Below are 23,690 nucleotides of genomic sequence, written 5' to 3'. Positions count from 1 at the left end.
TTTCCTCCTCAAATTCAGTTCCTAACTTACTTTACTGGTCCAAATCCATTCTTGTCATCAAGTTCTTCTCTCTTCTGTCCCTTCTTACCTAGCCTTTTCCCCACTGAAGTCATAAGCATAATCCTTACTTACATAAAACCAAGAGATATTCCCCAGTAAGTAGGTGATCAAAGTATATGAGTCAACAGTTAATTATTGCAAACTATTAACCACATGAAAGATTGTTACCAAATAAAAAATATGAGAAAGACACGAATTAAAATAACATTGAGGTTTCATTTAACGTACAGAAAATTATTAGATGACAAAAGATGAAGCATGTCATTGTTGGAGAAATCTGAAAGAGGCATATGTACTCAAACACTATTGGTGGAACTATAAATTAATACTACTATAAATACTTTTCAGAAAAAAATTGGATTTTTTTCTCCCTAAAACATCTTGAAGATGGAAAAAATAGGGATAGTGGAATAAATTGTTCATATATGCAAGCACACAGACACATATATATACACATACATATGTATATGTATAGTATTTTTTGAGGAGGAAAACAATTATAAAAATAATAGATGCCAATTGGGGGAAGGCTGTATAAGTAGTGGTATATGAATGTAATGAAAAAGTGTGCAGTAAGAAACAACAAATATGAAGAATTTGTATATATGTTTTTATATAAACATAAATGTATGTGTATAGGTGTACTTGTATGAAGTGATTCAAGAATAGAAGAGCCCAGAGCACAATGTCTACAACAATGTAAAGACAAATAAAAATGGGACATTGTGCAGTTAAAATAACCAAATCTTGCATCAGGAGAAGAAATACTTTTTCATCCTTATTCTGGAGAGGTGGGAAAGCCATGCTTGTGAAAGGTTTTGTATATTGTTATACGTGGTTAATATGTCAGCTTTTTGGACTTTAAACTTTTTCCTTTGTTACAAAAGCAGACCAATTTGAGCATTAGGAAAGGGAATAGAGAGGCATATAAAGAATTTAATGTTATTTAAGAGCAAAATTAATCAATGAACCTTTAAAGAGCACTGACTTTGGAGTCACTGGATCTGGGTTCAAATCCTGCCCCTAAAGCTTACTGCCTAATGTGATGATGATTTAAATCACTTAACCTCCCAAGTCATCTCTAAAATAAGGTAGTTGCTGTAGATGTGTTCTGATTTCCCTTCCAGGTCTAACACTATAATTCTATGACCCTAGAAAAATAATGAAGTGAAACATTTTTTCAGATGATGTAACAATAACTGAAGTTTTTTTTTCAAAATCTGGGAAATTTGGTAGAGTGAACAAATTCCTACTTGAACAGAAAGAAAGGGGGGGGAAATGAAAAGGAAATAGAAAAGCATCTGAGCAATGACTATAAAGAGGCTCTACTTTGAGAAAATAAGCAAATCCTATTAGATCAAGAAAAAAATTAAATATAACAAATGAGCCACTTAAGATAAACTATCCTTTTTTTTAGATGATAGAATGGTGGGACTTGTTAAAAATGATATGAAGAAAGTTCTCAAGTAAGTAAAAATGTCAAAAAGCTTTAATATGCAAACTGTGTATCTGTAGAAGTGATTAATGGAGTGGATGGATTTTAAAAAAGAAAAAAAATGGAGGGGAAAAACCTTCAAAATGTTAATTAACAAATGAGTGGCTTACACAGCTAAGATCAAGGCAATTGGGAGAAAAAAGTAGGGCAAGCATAAGTAAAAACACTCATAAGCTAGAAATATGTCAAAGTATGCAAAAAATGAGGGTTGTAGTAAAATTCATATATAAAAATGAACTGAAGAAGAAGGCATGAACAGAGCATCTGTGAGTGACAAAAAAAAGTTCTCTTGCACAGGCATGAATTATTTCTAGATAAGGACAGTTTCAGGAGCTGGAAATGTTACAGATAGAGAGAAAATAATGCAGTCCAATGATGGGGTTACAAGCAAAGGTTGGGGAAAAAACTTACTAGAAAATGAGTTAAGAAGATCCTACACTGTCAGCTTGTCAAAAATGGGAGGCGCTCCTGGGTCTGATTACCTCAATGCTGATTTAAAAAAAAAAAGAGAGATCTGGTCGAATAAACCTTTGCCTTTCTCTGGTTTTAGAGAAAAATATAGGTCTTCAGAGTGAAACATGAATGTGAGTGATGAAATCTACAAAAAAGGAAAAGATAACATTAGATATTGAAGGCTGCTGCCATAACTAAATGCTTATTATATGATTTTCATAGTAATATAAAAAGTAAAGCTGGTAAGACATAGTAAGTATTATATAATAAGGTCAGTCATATAAGTGTAGGGAGGGAAAATACCTCACTGATCAATTTAAAAGAAGTCATTATGGAACATGCTTAAAGAAAAGACATTAAAGGTATATTTGCTTTATTTAGATGAAGGGGAAAAATCTCATTGGTTGAACCATTATGGTTTTTGTTTTATTTTTCACTTTAATATCATGAAAAGAATAGAGTGAGAAATATTGTTGAAATATGTAAGAGTATATAGACTTGTATATATTATACTAATGTGACCTCTATAATGATATTTGCGTGAAAAAATTATGGTGTTGGGTAGACCCATAAGAGATTTGAAAAGCAACAAGGCACAGTAAGTTGAGTTCCACTCTTGGAAGACAAAACTGTCTGCATTCAAGTTCTTTGCAGTTACAGACTGTGCAGAAGTATACTTCTGATACACATATATCCCCTCACACATAATAGCAAGTCACTTAACTACTTGGTGTCTCAGATAACTCTCAAAGACAATAATTAGAAAGAGTTATTACCTTTCTAGAACAGGTTCTAAACCAGGAATTCCCTATATCAATGAAGGCAAAAGTCTAGAACCTTCTTGATTCTTTTCATCTCCCCACCTTAAGCAATAACAACAACAACAATTATATAGCCCATAAATCCTCTCCAAATGTAAAAAAAAATATCAACTTTAAATCATACTGAACCTGGGAACTCTTATTGAACTTAGAGCCCACTAAAGCCCCAAGGTCTTTTCCAATGGCATTACTGGCTAGCTAGGCCCTCTTCTATACACCTTTTTATACTTCTGAAATTTACTTTTTGAATTCCAGTATAAGATTTTACATTTATTTATATTTTGCTTGATCTTTTTGAGCTTAAAACTAGACTTTGGATTTACTTTGGTCAATTAAAACATTTCAGAAGAGATGGAAAATGTCCAGTGTAAAGTTAAAAGGGAGGCCAAGTGAGAGGCAGAATATGGTGGGGTGGGGGGGTGGGGAGTAAAAACAGCACTGGATTTGAAATCAGAGGATATGACTTGAAATCTTGAAGATGCGCCCTGCTACTCATATGCCACTAAATGATGAAGATGTTGATTCATCTCAGCTCTGAAACTTAATCTCTGAGGAATTATCAAGTCACTTCTCATTTCTGTACCTCAGTTTCCCATTTGTAAAATTTGATGGATCTGATGACATCTGAAGTCTTTTCCAGGTCTAAATAGACAGTGTCCATTCATCCTTTATACCACAATGACAAGCAATAACAGAGGGAATAACAGGGAATATATATTTATGAGTTATTAAGAGGATGGACAGATGAAGACCAAAGTCATAAAATTGCAAGAGAATAGGGAAATAGAATAGTATAAACCCATTGGATAGGGAATGAGATGCAAAATAATTTGGAAAGTAGGAAAAATAGAAGCTAAAAAGTGATGCATATAAGATTCAAAAAGTGTGTGTATTTGTCTGTGTGTGTGTTACAGACTTGTTATTCTGATATCATAGAGAACTCTAAATGAGAAATTGAAGAATTCCTCAATAAGGAGACTCACTTTTGTTGTTAAGTTTTGTCTGACTCAACATGACCCCAGAGACCATGCTGTCCAGGGAGTTTTCTTGGCAGAGATACTGGAGTAGTTTGCCATTTTCTTCTCCAGTGTGTCTCCATTTCTTACACATGAGGACCTGAGGCAAATAAGGGTTAAGTGACTTCTGCATGGTCACACAGCTAGTGTCTGAGGTCAAATTTGAACTCAGATCTCTCAAACTCCAGGCCCAATGCTCTATCCCTGCACCACCTAGCTGCTCCAAAGAGACTTACTCTATCAGTGTAAATTAGCAAATTCTCAGCAACTGAGAGTCATATGGATTTGCTTAATTCACTGAAAGGTTAAGTGAACTGCCCAGGGTTATACAATCTGAAGGTATCAGAGGAAATAACTGAAACCCAATATTTCTGGCATCATTGTAAAATTAACACAAGACTGATCAAAGGACTTCTGGGAGCCAAGATGGTGGAGTAAGCAGTAAATCCCTGTAAGTCTCCCATACTCACCTCCAAACAACTATAAAATAGAGCTTCAAAGCAAGTCCAGGAACAACAGAATCAGCAAAAAGAAAGGGTAAAACAATCTTTTAGCCCCCAAAACTTGGAGGATTGGCAAGAAAGGTCCATCTCACTGAGGTGAAAGGGGAATATAGTCCAGGATGGGAAGCATCCCAGTAAGCCCCACCTCAGCAAACCAGTGGGATATCCTGAAGCCCAGTGTGATGGAGCAGGCAAATGCCAATACCAGGACCCCTAACATGCCTTAACATAGCCAGGAAAACTGGTAGACTCTGCCCCAGGCAAAAAGGGATCCTCCAATCTCCAGATCTCCAACTGGGCTAACAGGGAGATACCAAACCTTTGCCTAACGGAACAGATGTCCCATCCAGTACCAGGTTCACCACTCTTCAGCATAGCCCAGTCTAACAGCAAGCACCCTAGGATGCCCAGGATGACTACTAGCAGGGGTTCCTTGATGTACTTTTCTAAAGGAAAGCAACTCAAGAGGGGTTAACAATCTTACTTTAATCAGATCTCTCTCTCTTTCTCTCTCTCTGAGAGAGTTGCAAAAAATTGCAACTAAGATTAGTAGGAAAGAAGAAATCTGAGAAACAATCTTTATAGCAAGTGTCTCTGATAAAGGCCTCATTTCTAAAATATATAGAGAACTGAGTCAAATTTATGAGACCGACAGCCATTCCCCAGTTGATAAATGGCCAAGGGATATGAATTGGCAGTTTTCAGATGAAGAAATAAAGCTCTCTGTAGGCATATGAAGAAGTGCTCTCACTTTTAATTAGAGAAATGTAAATTAAAACAACTCAATTCTAATTTTTAATGCTTCACTCACCCTTTTTCTAAACCATACTATCCCTTCTATTTTGTAACAAGCAGTTGTCATACTAAAAGTATTCAGTTTTATTTCATTTTTTAAAAAATTCAGTTTTGGTTTTCCTCTATTCTATTATATATAATATAACCTCACACCAATGAGATTGGCTAAAATGACAAAAAAAGAAAAACGGATAAATGTTGAAGAAGATATGGGAAAATTGAGACACACTAATGCAATGTTGGTAGAGTTGTGAACTGATCCAACCATTCTGCAGAGCAGTTTGGAACTATGCCCAAAGGGCAACCAAATTGTGCATGCCTTTTGATCTGGCAAACCAATACTTGGTCTGTGCCCCAAAGAGTTCATAAAAAAATGGGAAAGGGCCTACATGATCAAAAATATTTATAAGCAACTTTATTCGTGGTGGCAAAATTTTAGAAATTGAGGGGTTGCCTATCAGTTGGGGAGTGGCTGAACAAGCTGTGGTAGATGAATATAATGGAATACTATTGTGTAATAAGAAATGATGAGCAGTCAGACTTTAGAAGAACCTGGAAAGACTTGTATGAACTGATGCGAAGTGAAATGAGCAGAACCAGGAAAACATTGTGTTTTCACTGTGAATCAACTGTGAATGACGCAGTTTTTCTCAGAAACACAATGATCCAAGAGAAGTACAAAGGACTCACAAACTTATAGTCTCTGAATGCAGATTGAATCATATTTTTTTCACTTTCTTTCTCATGTTTTTCTCCCTTTTGATCCATTTTTTCTTCCACAACTTTGATGAATATGGAAATGTGTTACATGATAGCACATTATAAACTATATCAAACTGTCTACCATTTTCAGAAGAGGGGACGGGATGGACTCAAAATATTATAAAAATTAACCCTAAAAAATCCTTGATATGTGATTGTGGGAAAAATAAAATTCGGTTTAATGAAATAAATATACAATTGTCTAGGAAAAATAAAAGGCTGATCAAGTAATTGTTTGGCTAAATTTTCTTGTGGGGTTATTCTTCCCATTAAAATATGTGGTTATTTTGATTATACCTTGTTTTATTGCTCTAAGGAACAACAGAGATAAGTTAGGAGACAGATAATTTTAACCCTTGGAAGAAGCAGGGCTAGATATATTTGCTATACAACTTTTACTTTGAGTACCATTGTACTTAAGCTTTAAGAAGGTTGAAGATTACAACAGTTTGTGCAGGGTCTGCTTTCCACCAGCTTTGTTGAAAGCTTTATATGAAGGATGTAAGTGCTCAGTGGATGGGAAAGGACTACACAAAACAACAACTACAATCAATAGAAAGAACATGGGAAAGATGATAGAGTAGAGGAAAACCTAAACTGAAAATTTTTCAAAATGAAATAAAACTGAATACTTTTAGTATGACAACTGGTTAGCATAAAATAGAAGGGATAGTATGGTTTAATAAAAAGGGTTAGTGAAGCATTAACAATTATAATTCATTGAATTTACTGTATAGAACCAACACAAGACCATTCAAAAGCAGAATATGGTCACTAGTGGGAAATTCATCCCATAAAATTGTTCTGATGACTATGCTTATACCTCAGTTTTCTGAAAGAAGTATGTGTTATTCTGACCATGGATTCATGAGTATTATTGTGATTAAATATTTAGTCTAAGCAGATGAGTCACAATCAAAGATTCCCATATATGGAAAGGACCTCAGAGTTTACCAACATTTACCCAGGAATCACCTCTTCCATATCTTCTGAATTTGTTCATATGTTTGTTTATACAGAATTTCTTGAATACTTCTAGTGAAGAGAAACCTGTGACCTCTTAAAGCAGCCAGTGCCATTTTTGCATAATTGCATAAGTGTTTATTAGGAAGTTTTTTTTTAGTTATTAGTTATATAGATAGGTAGATAGATAGATGGATCGAGAAAGAGATTGAGAGGGAAAGGGGAGGGAGAGAAAGAGAGAAAGAGAGAGAGAGAAAGAGAGAGAGAGAGAGAGAGAGAGAGAGAGAGAGAGAGAGAGAGAGAGTGAAGGAGGGAGAGAGAGGGAGGGAGAGAGAGAGAGAGAAGGTGTGTGTGTGTGTATGTGTGTGTTTATGCTAAGCACTGTGAAGGGCTTCCGAATTCAAAGTTTAAACTTTTAGTCATGTCATCTAGTTCTGTCTTTGACCAAGGAGAACAAATCTAGGCCTTCTTTCAAGTGATAGTCCTTTAAACATTTATAGACAGGTATCACAAACCCTTAAAGTCTTCTCTTGTCCCTGATTACAAGCAAACAAACAAACACCCTGGTTCTTTCAGTTGATTGTCATAAGCTATGACCTCCAGGCCATTCATCATCCTGGTCTTCCTCTAGAAACTCAAATTTATCAATTCCCTTTGTAAACCCTGGTGTCCAAAAGTGAATACAGTGTTACATTTGTTGTTTGACTTAAGAAGGCACAGCAGGATTTTCTGACTCACTTAATACAACCTAAGATTAAATTTTTTTTTTGTTCCACAGATTACTTTGTTCACTCATATTGAATTGCAGTTCAGTAAAACCCCAGGTTCTGTCTCAAGTGAACTGCTGAAGTTTATTTTTGGAACCCAAATGTAGAAATCTAAATTTATTTGATATATGTGTGAGTGTATATACATGTATATACACACATGTATATACATGTATATTCACACATATGTATACATATGTGTGGAGAGAAATTGTTTTGGACTCACAGTGATACTTTGGGTCTGTTTGGCCAATTAGGATTTTTTTTAACAAATTACCCTTTTTGAAGTTCCTACTACTTGAAAGAGCATTTTTGGTGGCTACTAAGAGAGAAAGAGACAAGGACAGAGAGAAGAGATATTATGTGTGTGTATGTGGAGACAGAGAGAGAGAGAGAGAGAGAGAGAGAGAGAGAGAGAGAGAGAGATTGTTTGCTTTTAGGGCAGTCATCTGCACAAAGGGGAAAGATCAAACCTAGTACTGTGCATTAGTTTATCATTTAAACAAACTTACTTTAAAAGAATCAGGACAGAGCCAAGATGACAGAACAGAAGAAAAGAGCATAGCTCCCCACCACAACTCCTATACAAAGATTTAGAAAATCCATCACACCAGATTTTGCACAGGAAATCCAACAAAAAAAAGCCCAGTGAATGATTTATTTTTCCAGCCTTTGTCAGCATAGAGAAAAAGAGGAGTCTACAGACACAGGAAAAAGTTTAGGTAAGAGTGTCACATGACAATTCTATCATATCAGGTGAAAGAGACCCTAGGCTGTATATCAGTGCTAGCAGAAATCCTTTACCTACACAATGGGCTGAACCTTGTGCAGGATGAAGGAACAGGTTCCAACTGTCAGGTCACTTGGTTACCATTCAGTTCTGGATGATATACAGAGAGTTGATTAAGGAGAGAATATGAACTTAGTGGTGATGTTCCAGAATGAGGAGCTGTCATGAACCCTAAGTGGAGTATTGACCAAGAAGAAAGATTGAGAATCAAAGAGATGTGTGACTCTGACCTCAGATGCAAAGCATGGGCTCAATTTTAGCATCCAGACAAGTCTGAAGTATGTTAATGAAGGCAAAAATCTCAAATCAAAGTGGAATCTGCACTCCTGTCATTCTGAAGGTATCGAGCTTTCTAGTCAGCTGATGGTGACTGGGTCCAGTGTAGTGAACTCCACTGAGGGATAAGACCAAAGTGTATTGCTCAGACACAGATCAAGGCCAGGAAGATGCAGAACTCAGACCAGGAGAGCAATGATCAGACTTTTTCCTGGACAACTTTGAGAGCACTGAAAGTGAGAAGGGCCCCAGCTTGAGCCATTTCAAAGATGCAGGAAAACTGTAAACATAATTAACCACATTAATTACAAAAATTGTATCATTATATGAATAGATGCAGACTTTTTTAACATTTAATTTTTTTTGTTTTTTTTTCTCAATTACATATAAACAAAACATTTTAACATTCATTAAAAAAAATTGAGTTCCAAATTCTCTCACCCCCTCTCTTCCCTAACCCCTCCTTGAGAAGGCAAGCAATTTTATATGGATTATACACGTGCAGTAATATATAACATTTCCATATTAGCCATGTTGCAAGAAAAAAAAATTTACCTCTCTGGGACCAACAGCTTGATAAATAATCTTGTTGAAGTAATCAAGATTGGTTCTTGCTTAACAGTAACATGGTTTGTTACCATCCTTAAAAGTTTTCTATCTTACACTCAGATGTCACAGCTTTAGGGAATGCAAGTTTATCTGTATGCTATAATGGAAATAACAAAAGAACTCAAAGAGAATCAAGAAACATACCCAGTCACTTTATGCATCTACATTTGCTGCCTAATGTATTCACCACATACGTAATCATTAAAAGTGTCTTTCTTTGTGACAGCATTGCACAGGGTACCCAGTATTCCTGTACAGCCAACCTCAATGTGCTTGGAGACTGAGAAATCAAGAGCTTTCTGAGACCTAAGGAAATCACAGTGCTCAAAAGTCTCACAGTTTTTTTTTTCTGGAAACATTCAAATCCTTCCCTAATCCATAAAATTGGCTTGGATATTAATGCATTTTTACCTTCAAATTAGTTTGGTGAATTCAGACCAAGTTTTAAACCCCTGAAAATAACTCTGATAGTAAATGCTATGACAGTATGATATTATCATGTGTTTATCCTGCAACCATAAGAGTTAGAGTTGTGGGAAAGATATCAAGTTGCATTTGTTAGTTATACCTTCTTCACACTTTTCTTCATGTTGGATAGAGAAAAATATTTTAAAAACCCAAAGAAACAAACTAAGGTTTCTTGTATTTGAGAATTTTTCCAAAATATTTGCCCTTTAAGTGATCTTTTTTTTTTTTAAAGCAATCAGGGTTAAGTAACTTGCTCAAGGTTACACGGCCAGTTATTTCTGGATGTGGTGCTGAGTATCTGAGCCCGGATTGATCCAGGTCATCCTGACACTGGAGCCGGTACTCTTACTCGCTGAGCCACCTGGCCGCCCCTAAGTGATAATTTTTTAGATGTAAAGAAGGCAACAGAGTACAGTAAAACCCTTTAGTCTGAGGGCCCATCATCTTTTCCTTCCTCTCACTTCTGCTTTCCCATTCTCTCTTATACTCCCTTCCCTCTCCCATTTCACCCATCCTTTCCCTCCCCTTTCTTCTTCTCCCTTCTCCATTCATTTCCCCCTCAGCAGGTGTTCCAGGTATATGTGCTAGTTTCTTTTATTTGTTTATTTCCCATCATATTCTGCTGGTAGCTACTGTAAAAGTCCTTCAATTTAACTTGGAGCTTCACTAGGGGTGGGAGGATGCATGGGGTTAGTGATCTTTGCTCTGCAGTCCTGCAACTGTATCCTTTTGATGCTCTGTTTACATGTATCCATAATTTTCTTTTTAAAACAATTTTAAAGCATTTTTATTTAAAGTTTTACATTCTAAATTCTATTTCCTTTCTCCCTGAGATAATAAGCAATCAGATACAGGTTATACATGTGCAATTATATAAAACATTTTCACATCAGTCATTTTGTACAAAAAGACTAGAACAAAAAAAAGAAATGAAAGAAAGTGAAAAATAATATGTTTCAGTCTGTATTCAGTCAATATCAGTTCTTTCTCTGGAGGCAGATAGTATGCTTCATCTTTAGCCCTTTGGGATTATTTTAGATCATTGTATTGCAGATAATAGTCAAGTCATTCACATTCTTCATCTAACAATATTGCTATTACTTTGCATGATGTCCTCCTGGTTCTGTTCACTTCACTTTGCATTAGTTCATGTAAGTCTTTCCAGGTTTTTCTGAAACCATTCTGTTTGTCATTCTTACAGAACAATAGTATGCCATTAAAACCATATACCACAGCTTATTTGACCATTGCCCAATTGATGGGCATCCCTTTAATTTCCAATTCTAAGCTGCCACAGAAAAAAAGCTGCTATAAGTATTTTTGAACAAATAGGTCCTTTTCCCTTTTTTGGATATCTCCAGGATATAGGCCTAGCAGTGGTATTGCTGGATCAAAGGATATGCACAATTTTGTAGTTTCAAATAGCTTTCCAGAATGGTTGAATCAGTTCACAACTCTGTTAGCCTCCCTGCTGGCAGACCCTGGAGGAGCAAATTTGTTGCTTATATGCCAGAGTGGTAGGGCCCTGCTACTGGGTTTCTATGGAAATGGGGTGTATCTGCTGGTAGACCTCAGGGGCAGGGTCTCACTGTTGACCAGCCCTGAGGTGGGGCTTCAGTACTGTTCAGCCAGTGAGGTCAAGACCTCATTGGTGGCTTTTGCTGGGGATGAGATCACTGGGTTGGGACTTTGCTGCCCTTCACAGACTACTCACTTGCCTAGGGGTGTGCTGACTTACAGGAGAGCAGGTCCTTGCTGTTGAATTGCCCCAGGCTTAGAACCTTGGTGTAGGCCACCTACTATGAGACTAAATACTGCTGCAGCTCTTGGACCTTTTTCTGCCCCCACCCTAGTGAAACAGACCTTTCCTGCCAGTCTGGTAAGCTGCTTGCCTGCTTCTAGAATTTAGATTCTCAAAGTAGGCCACAGTGCCCTTAGCGGGCACTAGAATGATTTAGAGGGGTTGTAGTAATCTTGTGTGTATTTGGGAGGTGTTGAATAAAAATAAGGGGCAGGTGGAAGCATAAGGAAAGAAGAGAAAATGAGAAAATTCTGAAATAGTTTGTACATGTTTTATCTGTTGTTAACAGAGTTAAAGTCATAGTGCTTACATTATTTTCCAAATAAACACACACAAAATGCAAGTTATAAACAATCAACGGTCAAGGCTGCTGACAGGTCTTAACAAGCAAGTGTTGGCAAGCCAGTGTGTTTTACATTGCCAGCAAGTCCAGCATGCATCAGCAGGAATATGTACAGGTAATGATTTTTTTACAATATGACACTATACAATATGATGTAATATTGCATCATCACAATTTCAATGCAAGAAGATTTAAATAAATTATTAAATTTAAGATGTATCGTTACAAATGTATTTTATTGTTTTGAAATGACACAAATTTTTTTAAAAAGCATTAAAGGGTTAAAGAAAGTAGATTTCCAGGGGGTGTAATTTTTTTGTGGAAGGTGGGGGTGATAGGCCAAATACGTTTGGGAACCTCTGTTCTAGATATTCTGAGGTGGTTTTATTGTTGTTTGGAGGGGAATTTAGGAGGGCCTTAGAGGGTTCTTTCCTCACTCTGCCATCTTGGCAGAGGAAATGTAGTCATAATTAAAAAAAAATTTATACTGAATACCTTTTTGACCATGATCTTGGAGATCCAAGATTACTAAGATCTTCTAAAGATGAAAAGTATTAAATAATTTTTCCTTCCTCTACTTTCTACAGCAGGGCTGAGAGTGACTAGTCTAATAAATCCAATGACCACTTGAGCCTCCTCAAAGAAAGGGCTTTTTCTTTAATCCCATTTGTTTCCATTTACCTAATGTTTTAGAATATTCTATAATATTTCTGTATTCAGCCATTGTTTTTGTTATAAAATATTTAACAAAGAAAGTAATTAAATGAAACACAATACAAGTGCTCTTTCTGTGCCCTTTTAATGACTCAACAGTTTTTTTGTACAGAGTTTATTTTTTTTAAGTCTTCATTTTTAATGTTCCCTAGAATTTCAGCCATAATTGAACAAACTAAAACATCTTTACTCAAGACCACACAATAGGCATTTGAGCCAGATGAGGGCAACAGTGGCCAAATTAAGTTCTTTATCTTAATTCCTTCAAACATTTGAGCTACATTTCTACTTAATGTGCCTTTCTCTTTACCCTCAATTTTCCTTTCTCTCCTATGTCTGTGATAGGACTGATGAGCAGGATGATATTTTTTCATGACATAAAAAATGTTGTCATTTGCAAAAGTAATTAAGCTGCTGATATCAGGACTTAATATTACCTGGGACAATAACTTTGGTAACCCCATTGACTTTTTTGTTTGTTTAAATGGTATCAAATAGGCTTGTTATGATAGGCTGCGATGGTCCTTCTAGATGTCAGCATCAAAATAGCACGAACATAACCCATATGTTATGGATATAATTATAATCCATAAAATATGGATATAATTATAATCCATATGCTGTGGATATTATTATAATCCATAAATCCAAACATCTTTGAGTTCTTTAACTAACTATAATGGATATGCCATTGAAGAATTTGTCTAAACCACTTACAAAACTAAGTTTTTTTTTTTTTAGGGTTCTCTTGTCTTCTGATATTTAATACTACAGAATTGCTACCCACTAAGGAACACCACACTTTTTTTTGTGCCTCAAAGATCTAAGGCATTCTCCTAATTTTTATTACACTAGAATTCAAGGGAAAAATTCTGAATTCTTCCTATCTATCCACTTCATTATTTTATAACTTTTAATATTATCCCTTTTTAAATGATATTATTCAGACTGTTTTACTATGAAATATTTTAAAACATTTCATACTTTCTAAATATTGTATAATATTATGACTAACAGTCTTATCAGATAGTGTTAGAGGTATAGAAGCAGAATCTTTGAACTGAGTCAAGATATCTTGGCTGATTTCCTGGTTTTGCCACCAAAAATTTAGCTGTGTAACCCTGAATAAATCACACATAACCAAGTTAGAATTAACTAAGTTTAAGTCATGAAAGTGTAGGGATAAGAGCTTCTGAACTGTTTTTTTTTTTTTCCATTTTGAGCTTAGTCTAACCAGACTGTTCCAGGAAAAGGACTGAGAATATTGCATAATTATTATTGGCCTGAGGGGAATAACCTGTGGCCAGGAAGCCCTAATCTTTTCAAAACCAATGCTACAGAAATGGTTCATGGTTTCTGTCCTTTGCCAAGCTGAATTCACTCAGTTTTCATCCAATCCTCTGGTGGTTTCTTTAGGCAGTAGATTGTTTTCTAGTGCTATCAATGGCTAGGATGACATGAAGAGGAAGAAAATAAATAAAAAAATGCTAAAATCAAAAATTGAAGCCCAATCTATCATCATTAATAAAGAGTGTATTTGGATCTGGATTTGTTTAGCTTGCCAGCAACACTGTGTACAAGAGTAACCTCACTCTTCAGCCACAGGGCTCTATTCATAGTGATGATATAATGTTCTATTCCATTTAGCAAGGGACCTGTAAGCTAAAAGCTAGGAAGATGCAGCTGATTGGTTTCAGTTTTCAGCAGGGAAATCTTCATATCCTAATTTAATAGAAATTGATTTTTCAACAATGAGATTCCCGGCCCATGAATAGGACTCAAGAAGACACTCAAAAAGTAAAGAACCAGCATACAAACTGAACATTTACAGGATTAGGTAGGTGGGGAATATAGGAGTTCCTTTTTAGTTGATAGATTCACATTTTATCTCATTTTGAATGACTGCTTCATTCATCTGAGTAGCTAGTGGTCACCTCCAACAGAGTAAAAGTGATATGCTCTTCATTCTCTACCTCCCTGTCCCTAGTCTTCATATACAATCTTGAGCTGAGGATATAGCTGTCAGAGCACAAAGAAAATTCATTCTTTAGGCAACATAGAGCTGGGGGATTTTGTAAAAATCTGTGCTTAAGTTTCCAGTGATAGGCAATGGTTTGAGCTCTAAGCAACAAAGACAGGACTGAGAACACCAGCACAGTCATTCAAAAAAACCCTATGCAGTGTAAAAACAAATTAAATTAAGTCATAATAGTTTTGACAGGGATAAGGTAGCTAAACCATGAGATTTTCCGTATACTAGAGCCGGGTAAAGAGTTGAGGGTTTAAATGAAGTTCGACACAGCCTGTAGCTGTAGTATTGAATGAGGTTAAGACAAATTCAAATACTCATTTTGACTCCATTCAGAAAGCATTTATTAAGTGCCTAATATGTGTTAGGCACTGTGCTAGGTCCTGGAGATATAGACCAAAAATAAAAAGCTCTGTTGTCAAGGGACTTGTATTCCTATTACAACATGTCCACAGATAACTGAACATTGTTGTTGAATAGTTTTTAGTTGTGTCCAACTTTTTGTGACCCCATTTGGGGTTTTCTTGGCAGAGATTTTGCCAAGTGGTTTGCGATTTCTTTCTCCAGCTCATTTTACAGATTAACTTAAGCAAACAGAGTTAAGTAACTTGCGCAGGGTCACACTGCTAGTAAGTGTCTGAAGCCAGGCTTAAAATTAGGAGGATGAGTGTTCCTGAATCCGGACCTGGTACTCCATCTGCTGCATCACCTACCACAGTGCCAGAAAAGTAAATACAAAATATATAACATTTACAAAATAAAATAAATCACAATGTGATACCACAAGAATTTTGTCAGAAGTTTTAAAGCTCAGAATGACCTAAGGCTGATAAGCAAACCAAAGAATGTTTAAAATTTTATTATATATGCATATATATGTATCTATATTTATATATAAAATACACATATATATACATACATACATACATATATATATATATATATATGTGAAAGAAGAGGATCAAAGTAGGAATAAGAAACTTCTACCTATGACCAGTAAGATGCTCATAACTTAGAAACAAGACGGGCTGATTAATTCTTATTTTGGTTCAGTTTTTTTTCTGTTTAAAAAAATAGTTCTTTGGACTTGAAAGGAAAGAACATAAATGAACAATTAGGAAGTTGATACCAGAGAGAAGTACCAATATAGCAAGGGAGCCTTTAGCCTTGGGCGGCTGGGTGGCACAGTGAGTAGAGCACCAGCCCAGGAGTCAGAAGGACCTGAGTTCAAATCTGGCCTCAGACACTTTAAACAAAAAAACTAGCCATGTGACCTTGGGCAAGTCACTTAACCCCAATTGCCTTCCAAAAAGCAAAAAAATAAATGAAAAAAAAGAGCATTTAGCCACCATTGATAAAATCAAACCTCCTGGCCTAGAACAACAGTCTTGAATTGGTAGATGTAATTGCTGAACCATTTTAAGTAATAAATGAAAAATCATGGAGGATGGACAAGATAGTATATGTAAGGAGAATTTTGTTATACTTTTAAAGTTTAGTTTCAAGAATCCATGGCCATGGCAATATCTAGTTTTAGTGTTAGAAAGCCAAAAAGCCTCAAGGATCCTAGATAGTAATTCCTGGAATTATGGTGACAGGCAGTCCTACTGAGGCTCTACAGTAAGATATAGGGATGACATAAGTAATATTTACTATTCATGCACTGAATGACAATATTGTTAAAGTTAGCCTGTGAGCTTAATGTTGTCAAGATTTTTTTTTTGTCTGTTGCCCTATAGAGCAAGTAAGCACTTAACAGTGAGTGGGGAATCCATAGGGGAATTTGGGATTTGGGTAATGCATAGAGGAATGCATGAACCTGCCTGAACCAGTCCCCATTGAGGCTTAAGGGAATTTGGGGAGTGCACATGCTGTGCCTGTCTCGATTGACCCCATCGAGTTGCAGGGGTAGATGCCTCACCTTCATACTGGCCCCTGAGAGGATTGTTACAGAATGCTATAGGAGGTAGTGCTCCCATTATCAGCAACTCTGAGAAGAGTAGACTAAAGTACAACTTATTATTTAACTCCTCCAAAACTGTCCTCCTGTCCTTCCTGTCTGACCAGAACAAGAGTGAACCTGAACCTGTTAGAGGGTGGAGTCCCAAAACGCCACTGCCTCCTGTGTGTTATCTCTGAAACAGGTAGTACAACTGGAGAGCAGACAATACTTCTCCAAAAAATCAAAAACAAACCAAAACAAACATACAAGAGAATCTGTTAACTAAAGACTTTTAATTCCCAAGAAAATTGTAAGATGTAGACAGATTTTCTAATGACAAGAAGTGAAGAGGAATTAAGCCTCTTGATGAGGGTAAAAGAGGAGAGTGTAAAAGCTGGCTTGAAGCTTAACATTAAGGGGAAAAAAACAAACCTAAGATCTTGGCAACCAGTCCCATCGCTTTCTGGCAAATAGAGGGAGAAAAAATGGAAGCAGATTTTATATTCTTGGGCTCAAAGATCACTGCAGACAGAGACTGCAGCCATGAAATAAGAAGATGCTTGTTCCTTGGAAGGAAAGCGGTGGCAAATCTGGACAGCATACTAAAAAGCAGAGACATAACCTTGCTGACAAAGATCTATATAATCCAGAGCTATGGTTTTTCCAGTAGCAATGTATGGCAGTGAGAGTTGGATTGTAAGGAAAACTGAGTGCTGCTGAAATTGACACTTTGGAATTGTGGTGCTACCTAAGACTTTTGAGATTCAGTAAGGATGTTAAATCACTCAATATTTAAAGAAATTAATTCAGGCTATTTAATGGAAAGTCAAATACTAAGGCTGAAGCTTAAGCACTTTGGCCATATAATGAGAAGACAGGAGTCTTTGAAAAAGACCCTAATGTTGGGAAAGACAAAGGGAAAAAGACAGTAGAGAATGAGATGGATAGAGAGTATCATGGAAACAGTGAACATGAACTTCTAAAGACTTCGAGAGATAGTAGAGGATAGTAGAAGGGCCTGGCATGCTGTAGTCCATGGGGTCACAAAGAATCAAACACACCTGAACAACAACAAGACAGATTGAGTGAATATTTAAAGAGTTATCAATCACAGAGACCAAGCATGGCTACATCAAAGACAAGTTATGCCAGATGAACTTTATTTTTTTCTAATCTGTTATTAAACAGAAAAAAAAAATAAGGAGAAAAAAATAGTTATAGTTCATGTAAATTTTATCATGATATCTGACAAAGTGTCTTATGCTACCTGTGTATAAAAGGTGTGAATTTAAGGGCGGGATAATGTAAAATTAGGTTGATTTGGTTGAATGGTCAGACTAATAGATTTAGACCTCAAAGGGACCTTAAAAATCACCAAATATAAAACCTTTATTTTACAGATGAGTAAAACTAAAGTTCCAAGAGATGGAGTGGTTTGGCAAAGATTGCATGGGAAGTAATGACAAAGCCAGGATTCCAAAGCAGGTTATTTGATTCTAAAATCATCTACTTTTTCAATTGCATACTCAGAAGTTAGCTATGGAACTTCAAGGTCTATGTTCGGCCCTGTGCTTTTTAATATGTTTATCAGTGGATTGCACACAGGCATAGAAAGTATCTTTATTAAATTTTCATGTGCCTCAAAGCTAGGAGGGATGGTTTATGTATTCCATAATTAGTAGGGGATAGATAGATAAATAGATAGATAGATCTTAACAGACTAGAAAATCAGATGAAACCTAAATTAGGTATGGCATGGATTTGATTTCTCCATTTTGATTGACCTCTAGGTTATTCTCCAGGTGATCAATGTCTTTCCTTCATAGGTAAGGAGGATAGACTATGAAAATGAACAGAGAAGGAAGATAGTTACACACACATATGTGTACACACATATATGTACATATGTGTGGGTGTATCAATCTTACTGAATTGAGTGAAGTTCTGTCCTAGGACCTCTTCACTTTACTTTCTCTATTCACTCTCCTTGTTACCTCATGAACTTTCATGGGTTCTATTATCATCTTTATGTTGATGACTCCTTGATGTATTTAACCATTTCTAGTTTCTCTCCATTCTCCATTACCACCAAGTTACTGGACATTTCAAATAGGATGACTTATAGATATCTCTAACTCATGTCCAGAAGACAACCCACAATCTTCCACCTCAAGCTCAGCCCCTCGTCATCATTATTGACATCATCTTTATCAAATATTTATTAAATGCTTCCTATGTGCCATGCACTGTGAAAAGATCTAGAGATACAAAGAAAGACAAAAGCACATTTACTACTACCTTCAAGGACCTCAGTTTTAATGAGGAATGCGGTTTACAAACGACTTTGTACATGCAGATACATATGTGTATAATATTTATATGTGTGTATATATACACACATATTTCTCAGAGGGAACATAATAACAATAGGTGAGATCAACAAAGGCTTTTTGCAATAGGAAAGTGCAAAGTATAAATGAGGAGGGAGAATGTTCCAGACCTGGTGAATAGGAAGTGAAAAGGCATGGAGCTGGGAGATATCCTGTGTGGAAAGACCAGTGTTACTGGAGAATAGTAAAGTGAAGACTGGAAAGTTAAAGGTAGAAACCCAAGTTTGAAATCTTATTATCAATCAACACATTTTTATCAAGAGTCTTTTAGGTGCCTGATATTATCTTAGAGTATAAAGAATGAAACAGTCTCTGGTCACGTGTAACTTAAATTCTAATGGAACACTCAAAAGCACATATCTAAATATATGTTAGGAAAATAGGACTTGTAGGCATCAGGAAAATCTTCATGCTGAAAGGAGTGATGTATCTTTAGGCAGAAAGGGATTCTGTGAGATGGAAGTAAGGAGAGAGTACATTCCAAGCATGTGGGAGACCCAGTGCCAAGGCGCTATATGGGAGATCAAGTGCTGTAAGTAAAGAACAGAGAGGAGGCCAGCTTGGCTCAGTCACAGAGGGTGAGGGAAAGCAAAAGTCCATAAGGGTGGACAGGTTGGGGCCAGGTTGTGAAAGTTTGTAAATGCTACAAAAAGTAGTTTATATTTAATGCTGGAGGAAATCAGAAGCCTTGGAGGTGAGTGACTAGATAAACCACATGGTCAGATCTTCACTTATGGAAAGTTATGTTGGCTACTGTTTGTAGGATAGACAGAAGGGGTGAGAGACTGGAAGCAGGGAAACAAATTAGGAAGCTGTTACCGTTCTCAAGGTGATAGGTAATAAGGGCCTGAACTAAGGTGGTAGCTGTGTGAATAGAAAGAAGGGGTCAGCTGTAAGAAATGTAGTAGAAGCAATGATAAGATTTGGCAAGTGATTGGATTTGGGAGTGAAGAAGAGTGAGGAATCAGGATTAATGCTATGAAGATTAGGATGGTGGTGCCCTTGATAGAAAAGGCAAGAAAAAGAAGAGAGGAAGGTTTAAGGAGTTCTTCACACATGTCCAGTCAGTTGCCATATCTTGTTTATTTCTACTATCTTCAGAAGTTCTTTACTTCCCTCCCCTTTTCTTCTCTCACATAATACTACCACACTTCAGGCCCTCCTCATATCTTTCTAGAATGATTGCAAAGATCTTTCATATTGGTTTCTCTGGCTTATGTTTCTGTCCCTTCCAATACATTGTCCACACAAGGTGTCAAGGTGGTTTTCTTAATGTTCAGGCCTAAATGTTATTCCCCCACTTGTAGGACCAGTTAAAAACTCCTCAGTTTAGCACTTATAGTCCACATTTTGCTTTGCCCCACTTCTGTAGCTCTTTTGCACATTTCTGTATTTCACACATGCTAAGATCCAGCCAAACTAGATATATTGTTCCTCATGCTTGGCTCCCCAGGCATAGAAGTTCTTCTAAATCGAGGGAATTGAAATAGACAATCTCAATGATTCTGCTAACTCTAAATAAATGTCAGAGCCAGTTTTTAAACTCAAGTATCCTAACCTCAAGTTGTCTGCCCTTTCCACTATACCATCCTTCCTGTCAAGTAGGGAAAGTCTTAAGAGCTGTCTAATGGACACATTTCTGGTCTCAAGCTAAAAGAAGGGAGAAACTAGTCTTCTTCCCCCCCCTCCCCGCTACCACCTGCACACATACCTCCTAAAAATTGTGCCTTGGGTCCTTCATGCTGCAGGCATCTCTGAAAAAAATTTCTATTTAAAATAAATGAAAGTCCCCATGATTGCAGAAATAGGGCTCTAATCCAGGGAGACACAACCTGATACCTGCAGGTATGACTTGTGCCTGAACCACATCATTTCAGGCCAAGATTGTTTGAACTGACTGGTTCTCTCATAATGATGGAAGAGACAAGTTAGGAGTTTCCAGCTGATCATGTTGTTAACTCACTTTCAAACTGAAAACACCGCAAAGAGAGAACAAATATGACTTCCATCCCATAAGCAAGATTCTGTTGTGATAGTTGGCATACTCATTTTTGAATTTGCTCTAATTTCCTATAGTTGTTACTATTCTAAGGGAAGAGGAGAAAATAGAAAAAGAAAAGAGAAGATAAAGAAAAGGGGAGCCAAAAAAATTCTTTTGGAAAATAATTATAATCCAAAAGGAGCTAGTAGAGGAAGGACAACAAAGCGTACTTCTATTTTTCTCCTTCTCTAATAAATAGTGGATGGATTTTTGCTCCTAGCGTTGTTTAATTTCTTCTCTTGGATCTCCTCTTTCCTCAATACCTCTATGGTCAAAAAGAATTATGGAAGCTTAGGTTTGAGAAAAGACATCTGAATGTATTTAAATATCTAACAAATATGACAAGGTAAAAAAAAAAAACCTCCTCAGGCAATAAATCCATTGTATTTTGGGACAATTATAATTGTTAGTGTATTTTTTCCCCTCTCAAACATGAAATGTACCTTTCTGAAATGGTTACGTATTACTTCTAGTTCTACATTTTGGGACCAAGAACAAATTTAAACCATGACAGGTAGTCATATACTTGAAGAAAATTATTCTGAGGCTACTGATAGATATCTTTATTTTGAGGTACCTAGTTAGCACAGTGGGAAGAATGCTACCACTGACATCAAGAAGCTTTGAGTTTGAATCCTACCTCAGACATATCTACTAGCTTATCTGACCTTGGGGAAAATCATGTAACCCCTGTCTGTCTCAATTTCTACATCTGTAAAATGGGGATAATAATAGCTCCTACATCAGTGTTATAAGGATAAAATGAGATAATATATGGTAAAGCACTTGTCAAAACTTAAAATGCTATGTAAATATTAGATGATTTTGGTGAGGAAAATGGTGATAGTCTCTTCCATAGTCCAATATTTCTATTAATATGCTCCTCCTTTTAGTTTTATTACATCTGTGAAATGAATCTAAAGTATGCCAAGTGGAAAATTTGGCTCTTTTTAAGGAAAGACAGCTTAACAGTCACCGCAAAGTGAAACAGAATGCCTTGGGAGGTGGTGGATTCTCCTTCATGTAAAGTCTTCAAACAAAGACTGAATACTTATTTGTATAGCATGTGGAATTTTGTAGGAAGGATACTTATTAAGATACAAATTTGTAATGTACATCATTCAAGGCACATTCCAGCCTCAAGATTCTGTGATCCCTATGTTATAATGCTCCCCCCCCATTTTCCATTGAAATTTCAAATGATCTCATTTACTTTCCCTTCTTTTAAAATGCCTATTTCTTTTTTGTTTTTATTCACCTTTCTTAAACTTAATTCCACAGCTAAACCTTCTACCATCCCACAGAAGCCAGGCAACTGCCTGATCTTATGCTAACTACAGTTTTTCCTTTTCATTCCATTTCAGTAAAGTATAGTATGATGAGAATAGCACAGGACTAGAAGTTAGGGATCTAGCTTTGTCACTGAGCAAGTTATTTCCCCTCATCAGACTTTAGTTTCAGAATAAAGGAGGCATAAAAAACAAACAAACAAACAAAAAACAACAACAAAAGAACAAACAACAAAAAAAGAAACTCCAGAATAAAGGAGGGAGTTGGAATACCTGTGTTTCCCCGAAAAGACCTATCCCGAAAATAAGCCCTCCCCTTACTGTGTAAGATTCCTCTAAAATAAGCCCTCCCCCGAAAATAAGCCCTATTGAGATTGCTACTGTAGTGAAGGTGATCCCCTGCGCTACAAGCTACATTACGGTACCCTCTGTATGCACCGTCCCCCCCCTCCCCCGGTGAAACGCACACCGCGCTCCGAGCTGCATCCAATAAGAGCTGCAGCAGTGAGGGAGTCATCCTGTTCTTCCCCAGTGATTTACTTGCTGGTGCCATTGAGAGCAGTGCCTCGGAGGAGAGCTGAGGCAGGACAACATAAAAACCCGGTATGTAAGTGGGAGTGAGGGGGCATGATGGAGGATAAAAAGGGCATGATGGAGGAAAAAAGAAGAACTCAGGGGGCATGATGGAGTGAAAAGAAGGACTGATGGTCATAATTTTATTATTCTGTCTGTTTTGACCCCCAGACATCAGTACAAAAAGGAAGAGCTATACTGTTGAGTATAAGAAAGCAATTGTAGAGGAGTCACATGGCAAGAATCTTGCAGTTTTCTGTGAAGAAAAACTTTTGGATCTTTGAATGGTCAGAAAATGGAGAGAAGATTATAATAACCTCAATCAACAGGTGGATGAGGGAAAAGGGAAAAAGCGCAGGTCTGGATCAGGTCGGCAGCTCTTATATCCTGACTTGGAGATCCTCATTGGTGAATGGATTGCTGACAGGAGAGCAAAGGCCTTGGTTGTGCGCAGGGCTGATATTCAAGCATTTGCCCTTTCAATGGCACCAGAGTTTGAAATGGTCTCAGAAGGATTCAAAGCATCACAACACTGGTTGGACGGTTTCCTTCAACGGTATGAACTGTCCCTAAGAAGATCAACAACACTGTTTAAACTGGAAGATGCTGAAGTTATTAAACGTGCACTTGCATTCAAGTCCTTTATTGAAAGGATCGACATTTCCAAGTACCCAACCTGCAATATGATTGCTATGGATGAAACTGCAGTGTTTATAGGACAAGGATCTCAAACAACAATTCATCACAGGGGTGCAACGTCAATCTACATTCCCACCACTGGCTACCAGTA

The sequence above is a fragment of the Petaurus breviceps genome, unplaced genomic scaffold, assembly GCF_028583685.1.
Source record: "Petaurus breviceps papuanus isolate PSGF00001 unplaced genomic scaffold, PetGlider_PUasm1.0 187, whole genome shotgun sequence".
NCBI classification, from domain to species: domain Eukaryota; kingdom Metazoa; phylum Chordata; class Mammalia; order Diprotodontia; family Petauridae; genus Petaurus; species Petaurus breviceps.
The sequence above is the reverse complement of the archived record's forward strand: the minus strand, read 5'-3'. Positions refer to the sequence as shown.